This window comes from Mustela erminea, chromosome 1 (assembly GCF_009829155.1).
Source record: "Mustela erminea isolate mMusErm1 chromosome 1, mMusErm1.Pri, whole genome shotgun sequence".
Taxonomy (NCBI): domain Eukaryota; kingdom Metazoa; phylum Chordata; class Mammalia; order Carnivora; family Mustelidae; genus Mustela; species Mustela erminea.
This window is the reverse complement of record NC_045614.1, coordinates 168,654,289-168,663,741: the sequence shown is the minus strand read 5'-3', so window position 1 is coordinate 168,663,741 and position 9,453 is coordinate 168,654,289.

The following is a 9,453-nucleotide window of genomic DNA, read 5'->3' as shown; positions in this document are numbered from 1 at the left end:
CAGATAGAGTCAATTTCAGAATTTAAGTTCTGAAGGATAAAGAGAGAGGGCATTGTATAATGATAAATGGTTCAATACTCCAAGATGACATAACAATCCTTAATCTTTATGTCCTAAACACAGAATGTCAAAATATGTGATACACAAACTGAAAGAACTTCAAGGGGAAATCCACTATCATAGTTGGAGACTTCTATACCTTTCCATCAGAAATTAACAAATGCAGAAGGCAGAATACCAGTATGCATAGAGTTAAAATGAACTCCACCATCAATCAGCTAAATATAATGGACACCTATAAACTACTTTAATCAACAACAGCAGAATGCACATTTTTCTCAAGCTCACATGGAATGTTCATTAAAATGTACCAAATTCTGAGCCACAAAACACACATTAAAAAATTTGAATGAATAAAAGTCAGGGAAAGTCTGGTGTCAGTCTACAACAGAATTAAGATAGAAACTGATAACAGAAAGATAACTAGAAAATCCCCAGTACTTGGAGATTAAACAAATTCTTCTAAATAACACATGAGTCAAAAAAGAAATCACAAAAAATTTTAAATATTTTGATCTAAATGAAATGTGTAATCAAGTGTGTGAAATACTGTTGGTGGTCTAATATGTGGACTGAAAATTCTCCATTGTGTTAAACAGTAAGGAGACTACTGGTAATTGAGGGTGTTTTCAAAACAATGGTCATGATGAACAGTTTTAAAAGAAAGGGGTAGGAGAGGAAGTGAAGGCAACTACTTTGGGAGTTATGCTGCAGAATAAAGCAGTGAAATTGTTTGCTAGGTGAAAGGAGTTATTACATTGAAAGTGCTCTAAAAAATGTGAGACATTATGTTTATGCTGATGAAAAGGAGAGGAAAATTTTGATGATGCTGGAGATGAAAATCTAGGGGAAAAAAATAGTGAATGAGTTGCAGCACAAAATTAAGGAGGTCAGTCATAAAATTTCAAAAAAAAAATATATATGTGGAAAACCCAAGACTCCACTCCAAAACTGCTAGAACTCATAGAGAAATTCAGTAAAGTATCAGGATATAAATCAATGCACAGAAATAAGTTGCATTTCTATACAACAACAAGACAGAAGAAAGAGAAACTAAGGAGTCAATCCCATTTACAATTACACCCAAAACCATAAGATACCTAGAAATAAACCTAACCAAAAAGGCAAAAAATCTGTACACAGAAAACTATAAAGTATCATGAAAGAAATTGAGGAAGATGCAAAGAAACAGAAAAATGTTCCATGCTCACAGATTGGAAGAACAAATATTGTGGGGCACCTGGGCAGTTCAGTGGGTTAAGCCTCTGCCTTCAGCTCAGGTCATGATCTCAGGGTCCTGGGATTGAGCCCCGCATTGAGGGAAGGGAGCCTGCTTCCCTTCCTCTCTCTCTGCCTGCCTTTTTGTCTACTTGTGATCTCTGTCGAATAAATAAAATATTTTTTTTAAAAAAGAATAAATATTGCGAAAATGTCTATGCTACCTAAACAATCTACACATTTAATGCAATCCTTATCAAAATAGCATTCAATTTTTTCAAATAAATGGAAGAAATAATCCGAAAATTTTTATGGAACCAGAAAAGACCCCAAATAGTCAGATTAATGTTGAGAAGAAAGCCAAAGTTGGTGGCATCACAATTCCAGACTTCAAGCTCTATTACAAGGCTGTCATCATCAAGACAGTATGGTACTGGCACAAAAACAAACACATAGATCAATGGAACAGAAGAGAGACCCCAGAAATGGGCCCTCAACTCTCTGGTCAACTAATCTTCAACAAAGCAGGAAAGAATGCCCAATGGAAAAAACAAAATAAAAAACAAAACAAACAAACAAAAAAAAAACCAACACTCTATTCAACAAATGGTTTTGAGAAAATTGGACAGCCACATGCAGAAGAATGAAACTGGTCCATTTCCTTACACCACACACAAAAAAAGACTCAAAATGGATCAAGGACCTCAGTGTGAGACAGGAATCCATCAAAATCCTTGAGAAGAACACAGGCAGCAACCTCTTTGACCTCAGCTGCAGCAACTTCTTCCTAAAAACATCTCCAAAGGCAAGGGAAGCAAAGGCAAAAATGAACTATTGGGACTTCATCAAGATCAAAAGTTTTGCAAAGCAAAGGAAACAGTTAACAAAACCAAAAGACAACTGACAGAATGGGAGAAGATATTTGCAAAAGTCTATTAGATGAAGCGCTAGTATTCAAAATCTATAAAGAACTTATCAAACTCAATACTCAAAGAATAAATAACCCACCCAATCAATAAATGGGCAAAGACATTTCTGTAAAGAAGACATCCAGATGGCCAACAGACACATGAAAAAGTGCTTAGTGTCACTCAGCATCAAGGAAATACAAATCAAAACCACAATAAGATACCACCTCACACTAGTCAGAATGGCTAAAATTAACAAGTCAGGAAATGACAGATGCTGGTGAGGATGCGGAGAAAGGGGAACCCTCCTATACTGTTGGTGGGAATACAAGCTGGTGCAACCACTCTGGAAAACAGCATGGAGGTTCCTCAAAAAGTTGAAAATAGAGCTACCCTACGACCCAGAAATTGCACTACTGGGATTTACCCTAAAGATACAAATGTAGTGATCTGAAGGGGCACATCCACCTGAGTGTTTATAGCAGCAATGTCCCCAAACTATGGGAAGAACCTAGATGTACATCAACAGATGACTGGATAGAGAAGATGTGGTCTACATATACAATGGAATATAATCCAGCCATCAAAAACAAAACAAAACAAAACAAAAAAGACAAAACAAAACAAAAAAAGACCACCAAAAACAAACAAACAAACAAACAACAACAACAAAACCCACACAAAATCTTGCCATTTGCAATGACATGGATGGAACTAGAGGGTATTATGCTGAATGAAATAAGTGGATCAGAGAAAGACAATTGTCATATGCTCTTTCTGATATGAGGAATTTGAGAGGCAGGGTGTAGGGGTGAGGGGGGTAGGGAGGGAAAAAATGAAATAAGATGGGATTAGGAGGGACACAAACCATAGGAGACACTTAATCTCATGAAACAAACTGCGGATTGCTGGGGTTAGGGGGGAGGGATAGGGTGGCTGGGTTATGGACATTGGGAGGGTACGTGTGTGATGGTGAGTGCTGTGAAATGTGTAACCTGATGATTCACAGACCTGTACCCCTGGGGCAAATAATACATTGTATGTTAATAAAAAAAAAGAATTAAAAAATTCCAAGAAAATATATGAAGCTAGAAGGTAGAATATATGGGAATAAATAGTGAATGGTAGATGTACTTGGAGGGACAAGTAGAACTTCTTTTCCAGTTGCTTCTATTTTCTCAGTAAAACCAGAAGCAAGGACATCATGTAGGAGTGAAGAGGAGATAAAATGTTTTGGAGATCTGAGGTAATTTAAACTACTAGACTTCTCTGTCTCCTATTCTATGCTGTTTATCTTTAAATGCATAAACAATACTGTTTCATGTGACCTAAAATGTCTACATGGATCTTGTCAGCAAGTTTAGAAAAGACATGGGCATTACTTCTCAAATAATTAAATATTTATAACTTGCTATTGAAAAATTTTAAGTTAGATTGACAAGGTTCAAGACTTCTCTCCTAATAACATTGAAATGTTTTTAGAGAATGACTAAAGGTATTGGTGCTAAGCCTTCAAAAACCAATTTTGTGCCTTCTTTTTTATTTGACATTTTCCTACAGAGTAACATAGTTTTCTCCATTGTAAAGGGAAAAATAGAAGCAGAATGGAACTTAGAATGTTTTCTGTGTCCTCCTGTAAAAAAGAGAAAATATCACTCTCCCTTCTCACCAGTATAATGTAAGATGATAACAGCTATAATTGAATAGAAATAAGTATTTTAGTTGCAAATGTGTAAATTTAAAGTGAGTGAATTTAAACAAACATTTATTTAAAAGCCCTTATCTTTTTGTCATTCAAAACTATTTTTTTTTTTTGTTTCGTTTTTTGTTTTGGTTTCTTTGTGGTCATTCTTGATTTTCACCTGGGTCAAGGTAAAAGAAAGAAATCAATGGGTCAACAGATAACTAGAGCCAAAGTCAGACTGTCTGAGTTCTGGTCTCAACTTGTAGGATACAGATTCTTTTAACATGATTTAATTCCATTACCAGGCCCAGCCAGCGATTGGAAAATAGGTGAGGTACACTGTATTATTTCAACTTGATTTCATCTGGCAGCTCTGCTGTGCCCATCTTATTAACTAGAGAACTACTTAGCCATATAAATCTCAATAATGTCACTGGAAGACACACCCACTTTCTTTACTTCATTGCTTGATGGATAGGGAGTAATAGTGAGGATCATATGTATGATTCATAAACTAGGGAGCACTTAAAATAACTACAGTTCTATACTACATGTGCTTCCACACATTAGGTGAAGAGGCAAAAATAATACCTTGATGAAAGATGTCACATTTTTTAAGAAGGCCATTGGAGATGGTGACAAAAATCTAATTAGGTATGAAACCTCAGCAAATCTGTTAATTGTCAGAACAAAAAGAGGATTCCTAACCTGTGTCAGTTAGAAATGTATGTTCAGACTTTTCTTAATAAGCCATTGAAAGAAGGTAAGAATATAACGACAAAGAGAAAATGGAATTCAAAGTAATTGGAAGAAAGATGAAAAAAAATCAACAACTCCTATTAATTCAACTTAATATCTCAATTCTCTTCTCTTTTGTGTTTATGAGATTACAATGGACAAAACTCTTAACCTTTATTCTGTCCCCTATAGGGTGGGCTTAAAGCAGCCTAAGACACAACTTACAGGGCTGGAGTCACAGTCATACAAAACAACTACCACAGCATTTACTTTTATGTTTATGTATTTTTATACATATACACATACACACAGAGATACACACATATTATATCATATAACATACATAACATATATGATATCATATGTATCTTCCGCTCATCAAATTAATATGAAAAAACAGAATTAACAATTTAACAAATTACAATGAGAACAATAAGGAATAATGAAAAATTTTACCAGGAAGGGGAAACAGTGACAGTTATATAGACATAGCAACCTTTACTAAAATTACATTATAAAATTTGATATTTAAAAAAATTACAAATTATCTCTAATGTTGCAGAATAATGGCTGCTCAATAAAGTATCTATGTAAGCCATTATTCTAGATAGAAAACAGTAGAACACATAATTCTTAAAAAGTAGAATAAAGAGTCTCAAGGTTAAGATGAAAAAGTTTCCAAAATCATGAATAATTGTGAGTAATGATTAAGTTGAATAGGGCACAAAAAGTATGAGTGTTCAAATTTACATGAACAATACTCAGATTCAATTTAAAATAAGTTGGCTTTATTTTTTATTTTTTTCTATCTGGTATTTGAGAACACAAAGAACTAATAATTTGGCTCAACTTCTTAGAAATGTAAAAATATATTGCTAAAAGTGGCTTATGAAACTTTAAATATCACTCCTTTTGGTAGTGCATCTTTGGATAATGCACTACTTAACTAAACTTTCATTTGTACTTTTTTCAGTGGTGGGCACCACAATTGCTGCTATCCATTCAAAGAGACACAATACTCTAATAACAATGGTTAACTTATAAACATAATTCAAGTACCTAAGCACTTCTAACCACAAATCATATTTTTCTGCTTAGGAAATCTTAGTCAAGTATCTTGACAATGACAAACTTGTTTATGTAACTGCCATTTACCAAAGATGCTTGTGTTAAATATCTGATTAGTTACATTGTGCTACTCCTACTCTTTTGATTATATATTGATTTATGTGAGATCTGATCCATGCCACTGTTGGATTTATCCTGTTTGATGAGAAAACTTTCTCAATATCAAAATGATGCCCTCTAATGGTTTCTTTCTTTAGCAATCTCATTCTTAACTCCTTTCTTTTTCTACATTTAACTGGTAGTAACAAGTTATCTATATTCTTGTTTCCAAAATCTCCATGCTTTGTTTTTCTTTTATTTAAAAGAAGGACTGTAATGAAAAATAATAGAAAAAACTCCAAAACAATATTCAAGAAATTATTTTAAAATACAGATATGTCAGCTGGCATTTTTTTTAATGTTTTGTATTGGTCTCTTCTCCTCTTGTGCCATAAGAAAAAATATAGCAGGAAGAAAAAAGAATTAAACTCCTTTTTTTAAAATCACTTTTGGAAGATAAACATGATCGTTAGACTGCGGTACATATGAAGGTTACCCAAAATGACTGAAGTCTTAAGAACCCGCACTGGACAAAGTAAAGAAGTAGACAAATGCAAAAAGGGATCATGGTGAGAATTTTTAGAAAACACCAGGAAGGAAAAAAAAAAAGGAATGGTTAATTTTGAAGTACAAAACTTATCATTTTGCGACAATATTTGCTAGAACCCAGCATTGGGCAGACAGGGACTATATTGATATATTGAGCATCATTGTCTCTGGAACATCAAGAAGAAAGTATTTTAATTTCTGAGTTAGGAAGAGTACATTGCATGCATGCCAGAGAGTTTTTACAAATAAACATCTGGTTCTGGTTCAACAAGACAGATATTGCCAGGGCCCCTGCAATAAAGAGCTCATTATTCAACTACACTAAGTGTTAACAGCCTTTAATCAATGCTTCTGCAAAGGAGTGGTATAAAGGTCTAGCTATCCCACCTACTACCCTTTACCCTGCCACACACACACATAAAAACACAGAACTCCTCTAAAAGATGGTCTTTGCTCTGGAGCACCCTGATGGGCAGGCAGAATTACGTCTGCATTTGGATTTGAATGTTCCCTGCCCAATCCTGCTTCTTCCACTCTTCTTTCACTGGTGTGACTTTCTCCAAAACCTTTGCACTCCCATTCCCACAGTCTTCTGGCCAGAAGAAATGCAAATTATTAAATGGTTAACAACAACAACAAAAACACATACAATATTGATATAAAGGTGCTATACGGAAAAGCAACATGGGAACTCAGCCCCACTTGCTTACAGTGAAAGATAACCATTAAAAAAATTCTGCTGGAGGGGAGAAAGGTGGAGGGATGGGGTAACTGGGTGACGGACATTAAGGAGGGCATGTGATATAATGAGCACTGACTCTCAGTCTTACACAACACTGATGAATCATTGACTTCTACCTCTGAAACCAATAATACGTTATATGTTAATGGGAATTAAATTTTTAAAAAGTCAAAAAATGCTGCCTTTAGAGAGTCAAAGACTGAATATTTTATCATGAATTAAAAACCAAAAATATGGCATATGTACCTTTATAGAGTAAAGCCATAAATAAGAAATGTAAGAACTAAGATAGCTAGACAAAAAAAGGAAGAGGTAAAACTTGAGTCATCGAAATTTGAGCAAGAAGAAACATTCCAAAAACACAGAAATAAAGACAAACAACAAACATGGAAAAGTCAAATAGAGATAAATCCATTAAAGACATCAGAAGAGTAAATTAAATGAAGTAGGAACTGAAAATAAAATATTGAGAAAATTATAGAGAAAGCAGGCAAAGGATATTCAATACCCACAAATAGTAGTCCCTAAAAAATAAAAACTTACTTGAAACTATTATTTGACAATGAATCTAATTTAATATTAAGGATACAATTCAAATGGATATTATTTTTGTGAACAATTTATATATCAAATGTATATTTATATACTGAATTTCTATAACAAAATGTTATGCCAAGAGCCATGGGGGGAAAAATGATTGAAACTATGAAGGAATGAACCCCAAGTAAACAGAATTTTCCTAAGGAAACAGGGCAAAATGATGGGTGGTGAATACTAAGTGATAAATGAAAGTATGGATTCTTGAAAAATGAGGGATTTTATAATAGGATAAGAGCATGGTATTGGTGCAATTAATAAAAATTGTGAAGGAAAGCAAAAAGATGGTATTGGTAGAGTAAATTTTCTGATTGCATTGTAATACTTACTTTAAATGAGTACGAAAGTAGTGGAAGAATAAGCATATTTAGCAGCACAAAGTTGATCACAAAATGATCACGTTATTGGTTAATGTTATATATTACAAAAAGAAGGTGGGGTTAGGGGAGAAAAAATGTGCTAATTTTGCCACTGACTCTCACAACAAATTAAGAAAATATAGGATTAAAGACCCTTATAAGAGCAATTAGCACAACAAAAATGGATGCTCTTCCAAATATTGAGATAATTTTTGCAAATAGCAAAGAAACCAGAAATTTAAAGTACTATGAAGAGACTAAATACACTGTAAGAGAACTAAACCAAGTATATGTCATTTAAAACATAAATAGCTAAACCTCTTATTAACGGAAAATTATTCATCTTACATTAAACCACAAAGCAAGATCTAACTGTATTTTTGCTTTCAGGAAGTAAATCTAATTCAAAAGTATATAGAAGTGTGAAATTAAAGACAAAAGTAAAATTTGTACAACAAAATTATACCAGCAAAGTAGAAACCAAAATCAAACAAAAAGCACTGAATAAAACAAAGAAGGCCACTTCAGAATGTTAAAGGGTTTAATTCATAAAATGAAGATATAACAGTTGTGAATATTCATACACAAATTATCCTAGCAGCAACAATCATAAATCAGAAATTGAATGAGACGTAAGGAGAATTGTGGAAAACATACTATGGAGACAAATTTATCCTTCTCAGCTAATCCAATGGTAAAACAAATAAAACCCTAACATCTTGTAAGACATAAATGATAACATTAATAAGGTAAACATAATTGATATATATGTATATGTATGTATATATGAAATATCTATTTTATTTATACATTATTCATTACAGTTCCTGGTCAAATAAAATTTGTTAAAGAGTTTTTAACTTTGCATACTACTTACTATTTTACTTAACTGTTTGAATCCTTTTTCTCTGGATTGCATCACTTATTTTTCAACATTTTTTGTTTTCTTGAATCCTATTCTTCCTTTAAGTCCTTCCACCTAATTTATATGTAATTAAGGTATAGCTGGGCTTTGGCTATAACCTTCCAGTGATCATCCAGCAGAATAATCATACAGAGTAATGCCAGAATAATCTTGCCCATGTGTAATACTTTTATGGCTTTTCCCTGTAATAATCTTTGAAACCCCTTTATTTCTAACTAAATTAACTACAGGTTTCTCTACCTACTGCAAGTTTCTCCAAAATTTATGATGAAATCCCATGTCTAACTATCCTTATTATATTCTCTTGTATTTGTTTTACCCTTGTCCAGTATATTGTTGCTTTCTGAATGCTGCACTCATTTTCTAGGCTTCTTGCTTCCCCTTTATTAAAGAATTCCTTTACTTCAAATTCCCCCTTCCTTTCCCTGATAATTCACCTAGCATTAGACATTTGTTTCACAGTCATTGCAAAGCTGGAAATTCTTGAGAGCCCTATATATATGTTC